The following is a 22,221-nucleotide window of genomic DNA, read 5'->3' as shown; positions in this document are numbered from 1 at the left end:
TGATTGATATTGTGTATTAACTATTCCTTCATGCAACAATTTTCACATATAAAAACATGTGGTATCTATCAACTAATATTGTATTATATGAATGACAGTTTAATTTGAAAGTATGTTGTTTTCTAATTGATGCAGGAGATGCATTCACTTTTTATTCACATTTATTAAATGTGATTTCTTGGGCATATATGTAGACAGAATATGCAACTGTTGAAAGTGTCATATTTCAAAACAATATAAAAGTTGGTAATCGATAGAAGGTTAAGCAATAAAACTTTAACTACAGTATTTAGATTATAATCATAAGATGTCTGTTTTATCTACGTCCACTTTCTTTTTTTAGTAATATTTTCTTTTCAAAAATAAACCAGATACATAATGTCAGCAAATTAAAAAAATCATGTTTCAAATTACCTTAATTAACTTTTCAAAATTTCCTAGTTCAAAAAACCATACCATGATTCATACCATCAAATTATACCATGGTATAGTAATTTGTACCATACCGTCATACCATACCACCATACCTTAACACATACCATACCATCGTACCATACCATGTTTTACAGTATGCCCTATGCTAACATTCTTGGCACTAAATGTTTTTTTTTTGTTTGTTCATATTTGTTTAAAACACAGATTTTGGTTAGTAATTTCTTTCCTGATCAGAAGATTTCACCTGTTAATCGGTGTCAAAACCCAATAAAAATATGCGTTCTTTTCCAATGTACAAAGTTTACGTAAAGAGACATTGCACACAGATGTCAATATTTACACAGCCACGGATAAGTTGTCATTAATCACGCATGTTGAAGCTGGGGTTAATTAACGACCAGTTAAGAAGTCAAATCAAGCTGTGATTAATTTCCGCTCTAGATAAGAAGATTCAGTAACGATAAAATTATGTTAAAAAATTTTGGTGACCTGGACTGGGGCGGGGGGGGGGGGGGGGGGTGGGGGGGGGGGGGGGGGGGTGGGGGGCACGTTCCCCCCTATGCCTTCGGTAAATTCGCCACTGTACTATGTAATGAGTGGTAGAGATAAGCTACTCCAATAGATTACTATTTCATGCTCTATCAGTGGCCGATCCAGTGTTTCCGAATACAAGGTTTTAGTTAAGAATCTACATGTTTTAGTTAAGAATCTATGATCAGTGCTTGCAAAATTAAAATGCAAACATACAAGAGTTTCTTTCGTGAAGTCTACATAATGGGTCAAATACCATCATATGTTGATTTATTAAACAATTAAGATGATAAAGCAGCAATATGCAAAATACGCATAAGGTAGAGACACTAGTAGCTAGGGTCGCGCAAAATTTCATAGCTTTTTAAATTAGTATTTAGAGACAGCCTATGTTCCAAAACAGGAACTTTTCCATTGCATTTATTGGAGGTACCCATTTGTCTATATTGGGGCTAAGCATTTTGTATCCGCAACTCCTCGGCCTAGACCGTTTGTCATAATTTAATGAAACTTCCTCAGATTATCAATCATATAATGTCATTGTGCACCTCTTATTTTGTTTTTAGATTTAATCTTCTTTTTTTTCCAAACCAGGGACTTTTCCATTGCATAAATGGGGGTACCCATTTGTCTATATTAGGGGGTATCCATTTTATATCCGCAACTCCTCCTAGACCGTTTGTAATAATTCAATGAAACGTCCTGAGATTATCAAGCAAACAACGCCATTGTACACCTATTTTGTTTTTTTGATTTAATTACTTTGTTAAAAATCATTTTTGGGGTTTGTTATACCAAAATATGGTCATTGCATTTGCTTTATATATGGCGGTACCCATTTTTTATCCGCAACGCGACGCCTAATACAACACTTATTATAATTTAATAGTTCTTAATATATGATTTGCATATCAACAAATACTTGAATGTCTTTGGTCAATTAGAGTTGCTTTCCTAAGTTTACACTTCGATAAACCATATTGCCGAAACTACTTGCGTTGCCTGTGGAACATAACGCTGGAGTGTATTCATACGCGACACATGCATGACATTTCCGTTCGTTCTTCCGTCCGCTACAATAAGTAAAACCTTTGTATTAACAACTCCTCCTCAACCAATTATCATAGTGAAATAAACTCGCGTAAATTCTTACCCATGCAATGCAATTGTGCACCTTTTATTATACTCCCGCTTTTTAAAATAGTGACGGGGAAGTCCGTCCTTCCGTCCGTCCGTCCTTTCGCAATATGTTTCACTTTGTATCAGAACTCCTCCCTAACTATTTATCAGAATGAAATGAAACTTTCTCAGATTCTTTATTATATCATACCATTATGCACCTCCTATTTTGTGTTTTGTTCAATTCATTTCTGGGGTATCTTATACAAAAACATGGACTTTGCCATTACCTTATGATGGGTGTTCAAAAGGGGGAGTGGTACCCATGCATTTAGTACCCGCAACTCCTCCTTAACTGCGTATCAGAATGAAATGAAACTTTTTCAGATTCTCAATCATATAATGCAATTGTGCACCTCCTATTTTGTTTTTGTTCAAAATCATTTCTGGGTTTCTATTTCAAAAACATGGACTTTGCCATTGCCTTATAATGGGTGTTTGGGGTACCTGTTTTCTATCCGCAACTCCTCCTTAACTGCTTATCAGAATGACATGAAACTTTTTCAGATTTTTAATCATATAATGCCATTGAGCACCTTTTATTTTATTTTATTTTTTAAATCATTTCTTGATCTTTTATTTTAAAAACATTGACTGTATCATTGCCTTAAAATTGTTAGGGGTGGCATTTTGTATCCGCAACTCCTCCTAAACCACTTATCAGAATGAAATGAAACTTTCTCAGAATTTTATTCATATAATGCAATTATGCACCTCTTATTTTGCTTTTGTTCAAAATCATTTCTGGGGTTTCTATTTCAAAAAAATGAACTTTGCCATTGCCTTAAAATGGGTGCAGTACCCATTTTTTATCCGCATTTCCTCCTTAACCACTTATCATATTAAAATGAAACTTTCTCAGATTCTTAATCGTATAATTCTATTATGCACCTTTTACGTTTTTGTTCAAAATTATTTCTGGGGTTTCTATATCAAAAACATGGACTTATAGTCATTGTTTTATAATGGGTCTTGGGAGGGCTGTATATGGCAGCAGTCCTTTTGCGCCAATTACTCTGTTTCAGGGGTATCAATTGCGCCAATTTTTTTTTCAAATGTATCAATTGCGCCAATATTCGGAACTCATTTGCGCCAATTTACCTTAACACATATTGATCGTACATATTAAAGATTAATATTAATTTATTCTTATTTTTGTCTTATAAATTTGTATTCGTGAAATAATTGTTACTCTTGTTGGTGAAAGGTGAATATAAATAATAGGATTAACATTATACTAAAGGTATGTATATAAACCAACAGGTGAACACTAATTATAAAAAGTGTTCAGTGACGAAAAATCAGTTTAAGAGAAGTCTTTGCTTGGACAACATGGATATTACTATAAAGAAATTAGAATCGAATCGAGGGAAGCCAGTTGTTGTTTAAGATGGCCATAACTTTCGTCAGGCTTTTATTAAAAAAAGTGGAGAAATAAGATGGCGATATACTAACAAAAACTGCAGTGCTACAGCTTATACCGATGAGCAATGTATAGCTGTTTTGAGTGGAAACCTTGCACATATACATGAGACAGACCCACAAAAGTTAGAGCGTCAAATACTACGCACGGCATGCAAAAGAAAAGCAACAGAAAATATATCCGAAAGACCAGCATTGATCATATGTTCGGAGCTATTTCATCTTGAAGAGGAACATCTGCAGAAAAATGACTTAAAGTGCATTAGACAGTCCATGTACAGAGAGAGAAGAAAACTGTACCCTGCCCAACCAAAAAGTTCAGTAGATTTTCAAGAAATTTTAAGTGGAATAGGAGTAATCACAAATAAGGAAGAAGTCTTTAGAGTTTGTTTTAGTAAATGATATTGGAAGTGGCATTGTTATTCTCGGTTGTGAAGCTAACTTGAAATTTCTGTGTATGCAGGCAGAAGATGTTTTTGCTGATGGAACATTTAAGTGTTGTCCGAAGTATTTCCAGCAATTGTATACAATACATGGATTCAGGAATGGACATTATATTCCACTTTTATATTGCCTTTTGCCTTCCAAATCAGGAGACTGTTATTGAAAAATGTTTTCTTTGCTTAAGGAATGTTGTGAAAGGTTTAATCTTCAAATGAATTTTGCATCTATGCATGTAGATTTTGAGGAGAGAATGCACGTTGTCGTGTGTTAAAGAGTTTTTCCCAGGAATTATCATCAAGGCATGTCGTTTTCATCTTGGCCAATCATGGTGGCGTAAAATACAAAATCTTGGACTAGCAAAAGAGTAAAAAAAAGTTAGAAGTGATAGTAGCAAGTGGTTACATATGTTGATGACAGTGCTTTGTTCCCACCATCCATATGGGCCGAAACCCCATCTACCGCAAGACGTACTAATAATTGAGCAGAGGCATTCCGCAAGAATTATAATGAACTCTTTTATTCATCCCATCCTTCCATGTTTGTGTTTTTGGACAATATAGTAAAGTGTCAAGCTACAACATACATTAAATTGCGAAGTACGCATGCACCAGCAGTTAGAACAAATTCCAGCCTTTAACTTCTTAATCAAATATATATGATGTCCGACTGTACATAGTTTTATGTTTTAAAGTATTCCATTAAATGACTTAAAATGACTTTAACTCCGCCAGTGAAAACTGCCGGTCCCAAGCCCGGATAAAGGAGGAGGGAAGTCATTTTTCTTTTAATTGGCGCAATCGTATATTTTATTTTTGGCGCAAATGAAACTATGTAATTTTAAAACAGGTGGCGCAAACGTGGCATTGGTTAAAAAAAGTTGTGGCACAAAAGGACGCATTTTTGGCGCAAACGGATCTCTCCCCTTGGGAGGTGGTACCAATTTTGTGTCCGCAACTCCTTCTTAACCACTTATAAGAATGAAATGAAACTTTCTCCGATTTTTTATCATAAAATGCCATTGTGCACCATGTGTTTTGTTTTTGTTCAAAATCCTTGCTAGGGTATCTTTTTTTTAAAACATGAACGTTACTATTGCCTTATAATTGGTGGTGATGGTGGTGCGAGGGGGGGTTCCGCAACTTCTCCTTACCCTCTTATCAAAATGAAATGAAACTTTCTCAGATTCTTAATCATATAATGTCATTGTGCACCTTCTATTTTGTTTTTGTTCGAAATCATTTCTGGGGTTTCTATTTCAAAAACATGGACTTTGCCATTGCCTGTTAATGTGTGTGGAATACCTATTTTGTATCCGCAATTTCTGCTTAACCTGCGATTATAATTTGATGAAACTTCCTCAGATTCTTTATCATATAAGGCCATTGTGTACATTCTATTTGTTGTTTTAATCAAACTCATTTTTGGGATTTCTTTTTTCTAAAACATGGACAATGATCTGTTCACGAGATGTTCTATTCAAAACAAACACAGCTACTGAAACAAATTGATTTGCTTTTGCAACTGAACAAGAGATCTTGCTTTTCATATATTGCGTAGGTAAAAATGTAACCTTTTCCCTTATTGTTTGGGTTTCATGTGGTGTGTAATGTAAGAGTGGAATACCAAAGTGCCAAAAGAGAAAACTTGGTTGATAAAAACACAGACGGGAACACCAAGAAAGATGACAGACGAAAAAATTATGGAACTTTATGACCTTATCATATACTTTGGATAATTTTCCCGACCTATTCACATATTTTCAAGCTTGAAAAGGTGACCCCCCGAGGTGCAGCTACTAAAATTTGACAAAAAGGCCGGGTTCAGATAGTTTACTATTTCATGTACCAGTTTGAAGCAAATTTCATCATGTGTAGTTTTGATTTAGCCTGTCTGAAACCACACTTTTTAAGTGTGCTGCAGAGATGAAAAGAAATGAACAGAAAGAACATGATGAACACCTGTATCAAGAGACGTGATAGCATAGGCGAAGTTGCCTCAGTAAAATAAATTTAAAAAAAATCCTTTTTAATCTTTTAAACGATTTCAACCTAATGCTATATAAACGCAAATATACCGACTTGTATCGTCTGGTTGCCGTTATTGATTCATACCCTTTGCGAGTTCAAGACTTATGGAAACATTTCCCTCCCCTAGTTGGAAATCCCCTTTGCGGTAGTTTTCGGTAAAAAGGAGTTTTAAAAAATCGACACAATTGAAGCCGACAGATTTATTTAATCCTACCCAATTGCAAGTAAAATCAGTAGAATAGATGATGATCCAACTCCAGGCGCGTAGCTGCCTTTACGCAAAAAATCATTTGCTTGCACATTATTTTCACAAAAAAAATTATTCTGAAATTGAATTACGAATGAGTAGTAAGACAGGTCAACCGGGCTAACTATCCAGCTGACACTCCAAGTCAGTATTGGAAGCGAGCCTTGGATTTCTCCTTTCTTGACTATTTCATTGAAGAACTCACAGGACGTTTACTGGATAACTCTGAACCTTACTTTATACCTGCATGTTTGGAATCTTTGACAGCAGAGTGTATAGACAAACTATACGAAACATTTAGACACGACTTGACGGACAATCAAGAAACATTCAGCTCTGAGGTAAAGAGATGGCAGAGACGCTGGTCAGGTCCAGATGTTATAGAGAAGCCCAAATCTCTGATGTCGTCTCTAGCAGTGACTAATAAGGAACTATATCCTTCAATATTTGCAATCGTGTCAATTCTATAGTTACAATGCCAGTAAATTCATCAACTACTGAATGGTCATTTAGTGCATTACGGCGACTAAAAAAAAGAGGGGCGAAAGATACCAGAGGGACAGTCAAACTCATATATCGAAAACAAACTGACAACGTCATGGCCAAAAATAAAAAGACAAACAGACAAATAATAGTACAGATGACACAACATAGAAAACTAAAGACTAAGCAACACGAACCCCACCAAAAACTGGGGGTGATCTCAGGTGCTCCGGAAGGGTAAGCAGATCCTGCTCCACATGTGGCACCCGTCGTGTTGCTTATGTTATTACAAATCCGGTAAATAGTCTAATTCGGTAAGTCACATTCGTGAAAAGGGAAGGGTATTGTAGTTACGACATGAGGAACATATCCGATATCATCTGTGAAACGGTTATTCCATAACGGTCAACCAACTCGTGATGGCGTCCGTAAAATTTACGAAGGGATGACTTCAACTTCACCATTTGAAACTCTTGGTTTAATAGCTTCCTTGTGAGCAGCAATCCTCTATCAAGGAAATCATGATAGGAAACACAAGCCCGGGAATATCGTATCAATTGGGAGATATATACTCCGTATGCAGGCGCTACTGGAATGTTGCTACATAGAAATGGAAAGTTCACAATTGGGAAGCTGAAATCATCTCTTTTGTCGTAAAGTTTTGTTTTCAACCGACCCTCATTGTCAATTTCTAGATGTAAGTCAAGATATGAGGCAGACTTAACTGTATCTGTAGTATCCTTCATCTCTAGTTCGATGGGATAGATTCGTTCATCAGAGAACATCATCTATATAGCGGAACGTAGAGTTAAAGGATATTGCTAACTTCTTATCTCTCTTCCTAAGAAGCTCCTGTATGAAGTCAGCCTCATAATAATAAAGAAACAAGTCGGCAAGAAGAGGGGGCACAATTGGTTCCCATTGGAATTCCGACAGTCTGTTGAAAAACACGTCCTCCAAACGTAACAAATATGTTGTCAATCAAAAAATCAAGCATCTTGATAATGTCAGTTTCAGAGAATTTTTTGTTTGAATCAGAGTGATTCTTTACAAAGTAGGATTTATCCCTCCCCAAGACAAGATACTTGTATCTACGTTCGCCATTCTTTTTAATGAAACAAAGTAATACCAACTCTTTCAATTTGTCCTTTAGTTTGGAATTGGGAATACTTGTGTAAAGTGTAGAAAAGTCAAATGTTTTAATACTATTACAAGATGAGAGAGTCTTAGATTGTATGTACTCTAAAAGATCTTTGGAATTTTTTAGTATCCACATCTGATTCACGCCACCTCTAGAATAGGCAGTTTCACAATAACTTTGGAGCCCGGCTTTGATTGCTGATAAAATAGATGTTAATAATTTAGAAAGAGGTTTCGTGGAGCACTTGGAAGACCCAGCAATATACCGTTGTTTGTAAGGACACTTATGTAGTTTAGGTATCCAATACAGTGATGGAAGATCCAGTTCTTCGTCTTTGGTTGAAATTCCAAAGGAACATAGAACAGACCTATGATTATCTAGGATTTCCTCCTTGGTAAGTGTCGTGAGGGTATATGTTGAGTTTCCAAGTGAATTGTCAATACCTAATTCATTTATCAAGCAGTTTATGTGATGATATTTACACACAAAAACGATGTTGTTTGGGGCTTTATCTGCGGGGACAACAACATATTTGTCATGGAGGTAGGACAAGTGTTTTGCAACATTTGGGTCTTTAAAAATTGATGTAGCGTGGGTATTGATATGCCCATTTAGTTTCTTAATTCGGATTTGTATCAACGACCTCACAGCCTTAATCCATTCGGAAAGAGTATCTGCGTCTTCTTTCTCGCGTTTAGCCCCTTGCCTGGCATAAAAACTTATCTCCGTTCAACCATGGTACAGGACAGACTATCTTCGTTGGCGCTCATACATGTTCACAGAGAAATGAATATCGACACTGAGAGAGCTCTGCAATCATTTGCCTTGGCAAAAAATAGGTGTATGGACTTTGGATATTAACTATACTATAAGTCTTACATGCAGTATTAACATTTAATAATACAGGCTCAATACATGCAATAACCTTGCAAACATCTTAGATTTATATCCCTCACTTATAAGTCAAGACTTAAAAGTCGCCGTTTGATTTCGTATTTCCATTGTCCGTTCGTCTAAAAGACTAAAAATACACCTTGGGTATAACCGGTATCTGTGTCTCAAGTGACCTTCTACCGTTGTCGTAGAAACCCCTCCCTCGATTCGAAAATGATCGTAGTGATAAACGCTACGGTCGGGTGTCTTGCAAGAAGCCGGACCTGCTCACCCTTCCGGAACACTGGAGGTCGCCACATTTTTTTTCAGGGCTCGTGTTTTTTATCTGTATTTAGGTTTCAATATTGAATGTTTTTGTTTGTTCTTTTGTGTCTTATCTGTTCCCGAGTTGGTCATGTGTCCATTGATTGCACTTCTATTGATAAACGCCTCGGTGGACTTGTCGACTGATCTTCCCGTTATATAAAATTTATTTTATATTTGAAAACAACCATGTTAATAAGGAGTAATGTGAATTTCATAAGCATGGCATACCTGGAAAATGATCGAAAAATGATAATTTTCTGCATAAAAAGGTCCCAAAATTTTTCGCTCCGCTCGGCGATACAATTCTTATGCTTGCACTTTATTTTAGGCCAGCTACGCCCCTGAACTCACAAGTCTTCCCCGATCGAATCACTTGCGTGAGAATAATTTCTAGTATATGAGGTTTATAGAAAACAGAAAAAATGACCTGAAATTAATTCTAAAGAATAGAGATTTAAAATGGTGCTAATTTAAATATAAAAGAAATGAAAATCAAATTATGGGCGAAAAGAATAAAAAATAAATATTTGAAGACCCCATTCAAACCCTATATAACCGGTAACGTCTAAAATTGAACTTGTGACATCGTTGTGTGTTGACATTTTCCCCTACGTGTAGTACTTCAAATACACAGTTTCATTGACTTTTTACCAATCAAAATAAAATAAAAATCAATCAACATGCACAGAAAATAACTTATATGTTGCGGTTCTCGAGTTTTTTTCTCGCTATTTTAAATTTATAATTTTTCACTTACAGTTCATACATAATGTCAGTTTATATATAAAAATGTCAACCAAATACTGTTTTCATTTATCATGAAGACTTCAGAATAACGTAAATGGTTGTCATTTTCACAATGGGAAAAAGTTCTAAACCATTTAAGAATTTGAAGACCTTCCAAAAAATACCAGGACGAAACACAACCAATACAAGTGCCGTGGTGCACTTTACATGTAACATGTGTTTATTTCCTAGTTTATCAAGAAATTCTGCTGTTCAATCCGTCCGTCGTTTTGAGATGATTATCTATTCGTTGATTCGTGACCCACGACCAAGTGAGTAAATGATCATCACAAAAATTATTTTGAATCAACCTTAATCGTTGCGTTTGTTTGTCTGCATTGAAAATTCTGTACAAGTTTCTTCTGGCCATCGAGCAAGGTCCTGTTTTCCTTCTGATATAACGTTGAATCTTATGTCACAGTGAGGTACAGCCACCTATATTAGAGTGTACGACGGCTTGGAAATATATCGGGAGATTATGCATTTGAGCTGGCTTTCAGTTACTGCTAGCAAGTCAGGAAACTTGTCAGTGGTTGTCTTCACGTTTTTTAAAATTATTATAACTTTTGAGTTGACCGTAGATTAGATTGTATCGGTTTAAATCATACACAACTTTATACTTTATATAGACTCAGTCAGGACAATTTTGAACTTGACATATCCATCTCCTTTATTCGTAAAGAATTTAAAATCTGGGAAGTTCACTGAAAGAATTCGATTTAAAAAAGTGGTAAATGCTTTTGAGAAGATTTATGTATTCATCTGAACATTGCAGGTACCAGTAATCAACTTATAAACTGGTAGTTTAACTTAGTTTAAAGCATATTTAATTTAACATTATTTTGATGAAATAAATTAAACAACAGCTATCATTTTTAATAGATTCTTCTTGTTCAAATTGTAAAAACATATTTAGCTTCTGGGGGCGAAGCCCCCCTCCCTCCTCCCCCCCCCCCCCCCCCCCCCCCCCCGACCCCCTGCCTCGGTAATAACAGAAAGCAAGCTAAGCCACTAGATAATTGATCGTCCTCTAATTCGTTTTATAGCAAAACGGTTTATCCTCCACTGTTACATGAAAGATTATTCGTGTGCAATATCTTTATGGAAACAATAGAGGTCTTTACATTCAGTCATCCAGAAAAAAACAACAGAAGAACAAACATTTAAAACTATTTTGAAATAGGTTTATATCATCAGACATGTACCATGTAACATAAGTAAGCAGCCAACGAATAAATATGTATGATAACACAGTTAAACATAAAAGCTATCAAGTATGAATTTCCAATATGAGAACAGAGGCGTGACATATACAAGATTGTGGGCCAAAACAATCAAAATAGATGAAAACGTAGTTAAGCATGGATCAAACTGGCAGGCAAAATATACCGAGAAAACCGTTTAACCTTGTAAAACTCACAGTGTCAAATCCAATCCCATGTAAGTAAAAAAAAATGTCGTTGTTAGATTATTTGTTAAAGAAGACCAAATATGAAATAAATTCGATACAATCATGAAAGAAGATTGATAAACAACAAAGGTCATATTGAGAAAACACCTATGGGACGTATAACAAACTGACAATAAGATAACATACTAGCTGGAAAAATATAGAATTTAATGTAAACTGTCAAATAATTTGTCATGATAATATGCTTGTTTGTTTGCCGCAAAACTCATGAACTTTTTTCAGTCCGGAGAAGATTGTCCCTCTATTATCTGGAATTCCTTCGTAGCAGCTGATTTGATGCACTGTTCCATATCATATCGGTCAAATACGTCAACAATGGAACTGACACTGGAAAACACGATAACAGAGAATAAACAACACTTGTTGTCAAATCTGTTGACACACTTTTACATTCATTGACTGCAATAATACCACACTATGATTATTTATGTATGCTGTATGCTGTTCTAATACTACAAACGGGTCGGTCATTCCCTCATTAAGGTGATCAATGAGCAGTTTCAGATGCTCTTCGACTCTTTTCATGGATGCCTTTTATGCTCCCCCGTGAGAGTCTCGTCATTTAAAGAAGCAGGATACTGTGATATCATTTCAGAAGTCTGCCAATACGTGCCCAGTAAAAAGTAAAATCACAAAAATACTGAACTCCGAGGAAAATTCAAAAAGGAAAGCCCTAAATCAAATGGCAAAATCAAAAAAACAAACACATCAAACGAATGGATAACAACTGTCATATTCCTGACTTGGTACAGGCATTTTCTTATGTAGAAAATGGTGGATTGAACCTTGTTTTATAGCTAGCTAGCCTAAACCTCTCACTTGTATGACAGTCGCATCAAATTCCATTATATTGACAACGATGCGTGAACAAAACAAACAGACACAATAGGTAAAAGACTACCTCAAAAGAGAAGACTTTTTCCTTATCATGCCTTTTGGGTCTCTTATGACAGTTTTCAAAAACGCCATTTTACTCCAAATCTCACTGAACGCACTATGCTATTGGCTAATGGCAAACTCTCCTGACTCAAAGGCTTCTTTGTTATCTTAGGGACGACTTAACTTATCAAGGATGCATACCTGAAGACATCTCGAATAATTTCTTTTTTTGTGATGGAAAGATATGGAAGCATAGTAACTTAGCAAAGGTGCCTTTCAATTTGACGTTATAATTTCTAAATTCTCTCTTTCAAATTTAGTGGCCATGCAGCGTCATAGTTAATATCATGAAAACTTGTGGTATCAAGTTTGCCACTCCCCGATCGTTTCATGAATGTTTCATGTCTCAACTTGTTTGAAACATAGTCAATAGTTTGCAAAAATTAGGACTGACCTAAAGCTTAAGACATTTATGGTATAGTGAAAACTGTTGCCATGTCACTTGGTTTGGCATCAACGGCGTAAACGATTTTAATCTATTTATACTTATAGCATCTGAAACAGAGTATCAAATTTATGTGTATACAAAGCATTTTTTGAGGAAACAATTGCGCTTGTTTTGCGTATCTGTTAGTATGATTGATATGAAACTTTGCATGAATTGTTGGATTAACATAACGTTGCGTTACAAATTGTCAAAATGCACGGAAAACGCAAAACAATTTCTACAAGTGAAAATTCTTATTGTGTACCAAAAAAAGGGGGAGGGGGGTATTTATAGAGGTTAGTTTTATTAAATCAAACGTGAATTTTCTCTACCTTATCTTCATTCGTTGACACAACTAAATGTTTGTTTGATTAAGTAGGCTTTGTTTTGTTTTTATCGATAAACAATAAATTATTATAGATATGAAATTTTATTTTCAACTAACCAACTATGTATATACATTATAGGTACCTTCGGAAAACCGAAAATTTCAAGAAAGTTGTCTTATTATAAATTGTTTACGACCCACTTTAATTGAAAATATAGATATTTTTCAATCGAGTGAGCATACTTTTATCCATATTATTGCGGTACATTAAACTCCGAATTTATGCATCTTTTTAGACATCATCTACTCTACTATAGAGACACAATCCGCTTTGACGTAAAACTCTCATATTACTGCAGTGGTGTTCGCATAACACGTGATATTTGTAATATTCTATAATTGCAAAGCTGCGTTGTTTTGAACATACGACAGTTTTATATAGTGATACTTAGTATTAATATTCGCTTTTTTGTGAGTCTATTATTCGGATAGCTATAAGTTCCGAGTATTTCTGCAATTTGTGAGAAAGTTAGAAGAATAAGGTTTTGTGAATATCCAAAATGTGAGTATATATTAATTTACCTATCCATTGTTCATTACTTTTCATTGGTTGCATCGTACACGATAAAACTATTTCACGAAATTGGTGAACCAATGCACCCTCATAGTTCATACTGTATCACTTTTAGGCATATTATTCTCTTTTGAATTTATTTTTCACTTAGACAATTTAGAGATGTTGTTTTGATTTTTAGTTTTCAAGATATTTAGACCTACATGTATACATATATATCAAATATATGTTTTCGGCTAGTTAAAAACGATTCCTGCCTTTTAAAAGGTAATTATTGGGTGAATTCTAAGAACGGTTAGAAAATCATTTATTCAACATTTTAACAAAAGAGACAGATACCTTAGTGAAACAAGAAAGGTGTGTTCTGTTGATACATGTAGTTGTTCTTAGTAGTATAATATAATGCGCAGAAGCCTTAAAAGCTAGACACAGGACGCTGACACCACACCTTAGAGTTGTATAAACCACCCTCCAAGGGTGACAAAGAGACGCCAAACCTTAGTGTTGGACCATTCTACCCTCCAAGATGGACACGACGAGGACGCGACTAGTGACGGCCAAAGGTAGTCGCGAATAGTCACGTCATATCCTATTGCTGGAACATCCAAGATGGATGGACGACATACCTTTGAAAACGGACGTGAACCCTTCTCAGCTAAATGTTAACCCATTAACTTAACACTTTTATACCCCCTGAAGTCTGTGGTAATTCTGAAAAGGAATAGTTTGTAATGCACAACAAATAAGATTCTTTTTGAAAGGTTTAGGGGCCCTTAAAAGGACCGTTGTGAAATTCCCATCTAAGATGGGAAAATCGTAGAAATTGTAACATGGTAACCGACTATCTCCACATAGCAGGTTATTTGGTTGGTCGAAATCCAGCTACGATCTCTATACGTGACACCAACCAAGTCATGGAATTTACATAGCAGCTTCCTGGATTCATGAACTCCCTGACAAGTTTCCATACTCATCAGCTCTTTAGTCACTCTCTTGAGACACATTTCCATGGTGTCCTCGTCCCAAAACAAAGATTTATACGGAAACACTTCAGAGTGGACTTCAACATGGCGATTGAAAATGTGGTTCCTAACAATATACAACTGCATTTTGGAATTGCGTAACTTTAGTTTAAAAAAAAATCTAAATTTTGAAATATAGTTGGAGTTATAAATCTCCTACCCACTCAAAGCTTCCATTTAAATACAGAGAAGGCGTGGCTTGATTTTTCTAAACCGATTTTATGTTGAGAACATGTTAAAGCATCTCAAAGATCTTTTTTTCGTTTATGATATCTTAAATCTGGGAACAGTATGTCAATATATATGTTCCTGCTTAAATTTACGCTAATAAGAGACCAGCCATTAAGCTCTTTAAAAGACGACTATGTAAACAAAAAATAATACGCTTAATTCTTTTATGGCTAAAACATGCATTTTTAAAAAAAAATTAGTAAATTGATTTTGACATATTGCGATTCTTGAAATAGTCTTTACACTTTTTCTTGCTACAAAGTTCATTTCTTACTTATTTATGTGTTCTCTGTCTGTAAAGTATTAAAACACCTGCTATTATGAAACTATAATTAAATATGTTCATTCTACAGATACGGATCGATGCAATCATTGAATTAAGGCAACTCTCTTATTACAATTATTTAATAAAATGTGTATATATATATATATGAATGGAAAAATAAAATTGAAAATTAAATATAAGGGTATTGTATCAAATCAATCTGTACACCAATACTGTTGACATTTCTATCGAAGTGTAGCAAATGTATTCCAAACATTTCAATTTAGAATTTACTAGTATAATAATACTCGGAGAAGCACGCCAATTTTACAAGAAAAAATGCATGTAACACTGCAACACAAATCATTAAAGTGTGTTATATAAAGATGGGAAGAGGATTCCTATAACCGATTAATAAATAAATAAATAAATGAATGAAATGCAGAGAATGATTAGCAGTAAATGAAAGCAGGTGTGTTGCAAAACAAATTACAGTGAATAAAAATTGTCTATAAGCTTTCACCTGATGTATCTATATTACTATTAAAATGAATAGAGTTGAAATTGGGTGTCGCGTTTTCTTCTTTCACATAAAATCCACGAATATTGTTTTATACCACAAATTGGTAATGACCAGCCTAGTTTATTATGTGTTCATTTCAAGATCTTTTTTTGGGGGGGGGGGGGGGGGGGGGGGGGTCTTTTGGGGTTAAAATAGGAAAAAAGCCAGTTCGGATCGACCGTCCTTCACGACGTTCGGCTCCGAAATTTACGTGCCGTCACCATTTCCGTCATTGCACGTCTGCCGGCAAAATTAAATTTTATTTCGTAGCAGATACGGTAAATATTGACCTTACACTGAAACACTTTGTGATACACATTCCCTTGACGCTCTCAGCAATTAAAAACAGATTTTTACACGTCAATAGCTTTTCCTTCCGGGGAACCTCATGGGGTGGTGGGGGGTTACTTCAGTTTTCGGTTAAAAATGGGTACCGAAGTGTTAAAATTGTGATTAAATTTTCGGAAAATCAAGATTTCATACTCCATCTGTATATTTAAGGTAGCTAGATCTATATAGGTATATATTTCCTCAGATAGAATTTTTTTATACTTTGCCAAAATAAAGATTTTTCTATGCTTTTTCCAAAAATATAATAAAAAGTATGGATCACGGTGCTATTTTTCAAGCTATGGGTCGTACGAAATTGCACAAATTTGCTTAGATTGTTCATGAAAAAACACATTTTTGTGCATAAAAAGAAATCTATGAGATAGAATTTGAAATAAAATATGAGAAGAAAGATTTTATAATATGCTTTAAGAAAATAAAAAGAAAAAATGGTGTCACCGAACTTGTTTTCTTGCTACAAGTAAAAAATTAAAATTTCCCTATCAGTCCAGTATCATTTTTTTTACTAAGAGTTATCTCCCCTTAAATGGCCAAGTTGAAAAAATGAGTCTAAAAACACAATTATTTGGTATTTATTTAAACATTTTGAATAATGCATTAAATATTCAAGTTTTCTTTCATTAAATAAACAGTCTAACCTATAAATTGCCTATCTGTCTCCAAATTTGCAGATTTGGGCAAAGATCTAGACCGATTGTGTACTGCGATTGTACAATCCAAGATGGTGGTATACCATGAATCTACCTTAATACATTATAGGTTTGACAGCAATAAACCAAATACCAAATAACTTTGTAATTTGTAAGAAAGTATATAATATAGATAAAAGGCAAGTTTTATGACAATCAAAGTTGATTTGACATAGTTATTTTGTCTGTAACACGCTTCAAGAAGATTCAAGATCTTAATATCGCCTCACACCAAAACAATATCTTCAAATTATGAACCATAGTATATTTCCCAGGTATTTCCTAGTATATATATATATATTTTGCATGTATTTTTTTTTTAGATTTAATCCATCATTTTAAAATGTTTATTGTTGTTGAAGTTTTAGGTGCACCAAAAGGAATGTTTAAATATGACAATCAAAGTTGATTTGACATTTTAGTAAGAATAAGAATAAGAGAATAAGAATATATTTATTTGTCAATCAAGACGCCCATGAAGAGCAGAATAATTGATACAAATTGTGATATTATACAATTATAGCCTTTGTATGAGGTTGATACGAGGTTATATCGACCTGAGAGAAGCATATGGACTGAGGACGAAGTCCGAGGTCGATATGCTTCTCTGGGTCGATATAACCTCGTATTGACCTCAACCAAAGGCTACAATTGTTATATTATTAATCAACAACTATAGCATGAACAATGTAAAATTGGGGATTTCTAGAATCTATTTTTAGTAACATGCTGTATGCTCTGTGCAATATGCTGTTTTTGACCTACGAAAAGCTAAACACAACAGTATTGGCGTGCAAACTGAGAAAATACAAATGTACATGTGATCAAGTTTTAACGAATCACAAATCCTTAAAAATATTCGATTAATAATATATATATGTATATGATTAACATTGATTTTATTGATTACAGTGATGAAAAAAATAAAACAAAAAAAAACAAAAACATTTGTTATGGTCTATAAAGGACTTGAAATCATATACAATGTCCATTGTCAGTGACCTAATTTATGGATATGTATGCACAACCCAGTCTTCTTTGTTGTTATAGACTGAATAATTTATATCTAATAAAAATAACATACATTATAATAGTTTTAAAGAATTTGACATCTAATTACAACCAGAGATGTCTGGAGTCAGTATAGTTTTTTTCTCACATTCTAAATCAAAAATTAGATTATGTATTTTCTTAAGAACATATTTATCTTCACATGACATAAACCAAATAAATTTTGACTTCAAATCAAGGTTTTTTAAGTTGACATATTTTTTTTCAAGTTCTAAAATTATATCTTTTCTTTTGTTTTCTAAAATTGGGCACTGTAATAAAAAATGTATTTCATCTTCTATATCTCTTTACATAATTAAGTCTAAATTGAAAACAACTTTCAAACCTATGATTGCGTTGGATAAAAACCGCAATTTTTATACGTGTGCATGCAAAACAAATTTCTTGGTAGAGGGGTCTAAATACAGCACAAACAACATTTTCCAAAAGACCAAAAAAGTGAAAAAGTATATTTTAACAAAACGCATTTGACTAGCAGGTCGAACAACGGATGTTCTTAAACCCTGCTGACTGCCATTGGCGATTGCCAAATAAACGAATCACCAGATGTAACAAAATGGATCTTAACTATTAATTTAATACCAAACAGAAAACAATAAACTTGCGGAAAAGATGGTATACAGCAAATAAAAGGTGCAAAAATTAGTACACCATATCTGGATTTTGACAATTAATGTCTCTTCAGTGATGTTAGGAATCGAAACAGTATTTGGAAGGCCATATAATTTACCTCAATTTAGGATAGAATTTTGAAGAGGCAAAATAGGATGAACGGATCATATAAACCAGAAGGCAAATATAATAGAAGCCCAAACGAAAAAATATAAACAAGTCTAAATTGAAAACAACGTTCAAACCTATGATTGCGTTCTTAAACCCTGCTGACTGCCATTGGCGATTGCCAAATAAACGGATCACCAGATGTAGCAAAATGGATCTTAACTATTAATTTAATACTTTTACATAATTGACATATTCTCTCTTGTACCTGAAGCCCCTTATAGCATCCAATTTCTATTTCTAATTTATGAGCACTAATTCTGAATTTTGTTAACAATTGTCTTTGATTAAAATTTTCACATAAAAGATAACTCTCAAATGTTCCTGTAAATATACTTTTAAATAACCTACATGTTCTCAATTTGTTTCCATGTTGCTGATTTACTCTATCATCAAATATATCATTTTTCCATATTTTATTGTACTTTAACTTGAACTTATTAAAAAGAAAAAGTCCCGGGTATTGTTGTTGAAGTTTTAGGTGCACAAAAAGGAAATATTCTAATGCTTTCCATTTGTTATAACAATGATTTTAATTGGTCATTTTGAGGGGGTGAATTTCACGTTCTACCGTTCTGCAACTAAGGAAAATCACCATTTTGAAATTGGAATATTTTTGGCATATAATTTCTCAAAATATAAACAAAATAGTTACATTTTATACCTCAAAATATCAACTTTATCAATATTTAAACCATTCTGAAGCGTACAAAAAGTCTAAAATCGTCTGGTTTTAATTTTTGAAGCTGCGAGTGTACCTATGACGTAACATTGCAGGGGCGGATCCAGGATTTTTGAAAGGGGGCATAGAATCGAAACTTTCTCCGAGCAGAGTGAGGCGAAACAATTCTTGACCTTTTTTGGCTAAAAAACATAAAATAAGTGTAAAATGCACTTAATTTAACGGTTCCTGACGTGTGGCATGTATATTTTAGTCTGATTAATCATTTTAAACTCTTAATTAGAAAAAAAAGAAAAAAAAAATCAAAGTAAAGGAGGGGGGGGGGGGGGGGGGTACGCCTTCTACGCCCCCTCTGGATCCACCCCTGCATTGTTTTGATACCAAAGATGATGGCAATATTTCGCGGAGATATCTCTTTTTCTCTTTTTGAAGCCAACACAATTGTTTAAGTTGAATTTCCGACTACAATAAAAAATCTTATTCAAAAGCTAGGTCACAGTACGGCCTTCATCACGGAGCCTTGGCTCACACCAACAATAAGCTATATAGGGCCCCAAAATGGCAAGTGTAAAACAATTCAATTAGAAAAAGCAACGGTCTAATTTATATAGAAAACTAGAAACGAAAAACACCTATGAACTGCATCAACAAACGATAACCACTGAACAACAGGCTCCTGACTTAGGACAGGTGCATATATAATGCAGCGGGTTTAAAGGTTTTAAAACGTGCCAACCTTTTTCCTGACCTGAAACGGTGGTGTAGCAATACGACATAAAAGACACAATATAAAAAATAATTAAAGAAGGCATAACTCAACAAACATGCACAATATATACAGAAACAACAACGTATACACTGAACAGATAAGGTTGATTCATGACACAAGTGCATATAAAACATGGAAGTTACACGTAATTATAAAAGTAGACCTTGAGTGTCAATGAAACAACAAAATTTCGCGAAATAAAACATGACGAAGAAAGTACGGCAAAAATATTAATAGACACATTTTACAGGTAGACTTAATGAATTTTTTATTCAGAGTGCAGAAAGTAGTTAAAACAATTTATTGAAGCTAATGTAATTTAGAGGTTTTGGCATTAAAGAAGGTGTCAACTTTGGCCATTTTCTGCTGGGATATGGGTGACTATTTTGCAGAAAAACTAAAAAACATGGGGTCTCACGTGCTGGTATCAGTATAAAACTATATTATTCTACATTATAAAACCTGTCAACACTGGTTTTCTAATCTTAATGTTCAAGGAGGGTATAGAAATCTGAATAACTAAACATATTTTTTGTGGACAATTTGTTTTTCGTAAATGAAAGGTATTTTTTCGACAGATCGTCATTATTGTTCTAGCAATTTTCATGAAATTGCTTGAAATTATTAATGAAAGATCCCTTTTAATCATTTTGACTCTAAAATGGTTAATTTTTCTTTTTTTTAAGTACAAATAAGGGGAGGGGGTATAATTCATCAGTGTTATCAGCATTTCCAATCAATCATATTAAATTATCTGATGCATAAAGATGAGATGAAAGGAAGACAGGGTAAATTATCATGTGCTCATGGTATAACTCTTTATGTTGGCATACTGACCATTAATCATGTATACGAACATGTGCCTATATATAGTATTAAGCCTATTTATTAAATTTGTAGAATATGATAACTTATTGATTTAATATTCCAGGGAAAGAAGAAGTACAAGATTAAGTAACAAAGCAAATGAGAATACTGTAAGTTTGATCATTTCACAATTTCTTTTCTAACTTTGTGCCAATTCTTAAATTGGTTTTTAGCACACTTCCAGCTGACATTCAAGATTATCTTGGAATGAGTTTTTTGTATCTGTTTCTGGATAAAAAGTAATAGTTAAGTTCATTTTTTTCTGCCTTTCTTTTCTATTTCGGGTAATTAAGAATTGATTTAAAAAGCTAAAAATAGTCCAGTAAATTTAAGATAATGCTTTCCCAAATATATTTACATATGTGCAAAAGTAAATTTACATGTGGACCCGACTAAGTGCAAATGCATATTGTGCAAATTACACACATATGGGCAAATCGGTCAGTCAGAACAGGGTCGCTGTAATTTTTATTATAGATTAGACAATGTTAGATGCAAGCCAATGCAACTGGCAAGTTTCCTGTAAGTTAAGTTTATATCTTTTATACACTCTACAACCAAAATGTTGATCACTTGTGTATGTTTGTACGTATAGATTCCTCCAATTAAGGAGCACCCCTTAAAAGCTGCGAGGGTATAGAGGAATCCGTGTACACACCCTAACAGGATTAATGAAAATGTGTCACTAACTATGTGCAAACCACCACCAGGACAATCCCCAAAACACTGAAGGGAGTGTTACGACACCAGGAGGTTTGTTATTAGCCGAAGTACTTGGAGAGAATCGCAGCCCCAGGCTGCTCGGTTGGAACAAACAAACCAAAGACATATCTGAAGATTGATCTGGTGGAGACAGCTTGTGCACTTCGACCAACAGAGGCTTCTGAAATACTCATTTTAGTTTAAACTTTGGTGTGATATTTGGTACCCGTGACACTAACTTGTACTTCTTCCAACTCGTACCCATTTTTTGTCTATAATTAGGCATGATAATTTTACTTGTAAAAATCTTTGTTTATATAAGTAATTCAAAATAATTAAAGGCATGTTGGTAATTTTACAAAAATTGCACAAAAATGGTAATTTCATAACATAAGATAGATAAAAATGCACATCACAATCAAATATTTCAGTTGACAAAAATTTACAGAGGCATTTTGTTTTAGTTTTCGTAGTGGCTACACTTATGTTGAAATGTTACAATAAAAAAAAGTTATTGTTGCATTGGTCACTAATTGCGGAGTGCTTGGTTGGGATAGGAATCGAATAATTAAGGACTAAAGGTTTACAAATATTGT

This window comes from Mytilus californianus, unplaced genomic scaffold, assembly GCF_021869535.1.
Source record: "Mytilus californianus isolate M0D057914Y unplaced genomic scaffold, xbMytCali1.0.p SCAF_28, whole genome shotgun sequence".
Lineage (NCBI taxonomy): Eukaryota > Metazoa > Mollusca > Bivalvia > Mytilida > Mytilidae > Mytilus > Mytilus californianus.
This window is presented reverse-complemented; position numbering follows the sequence as displayed.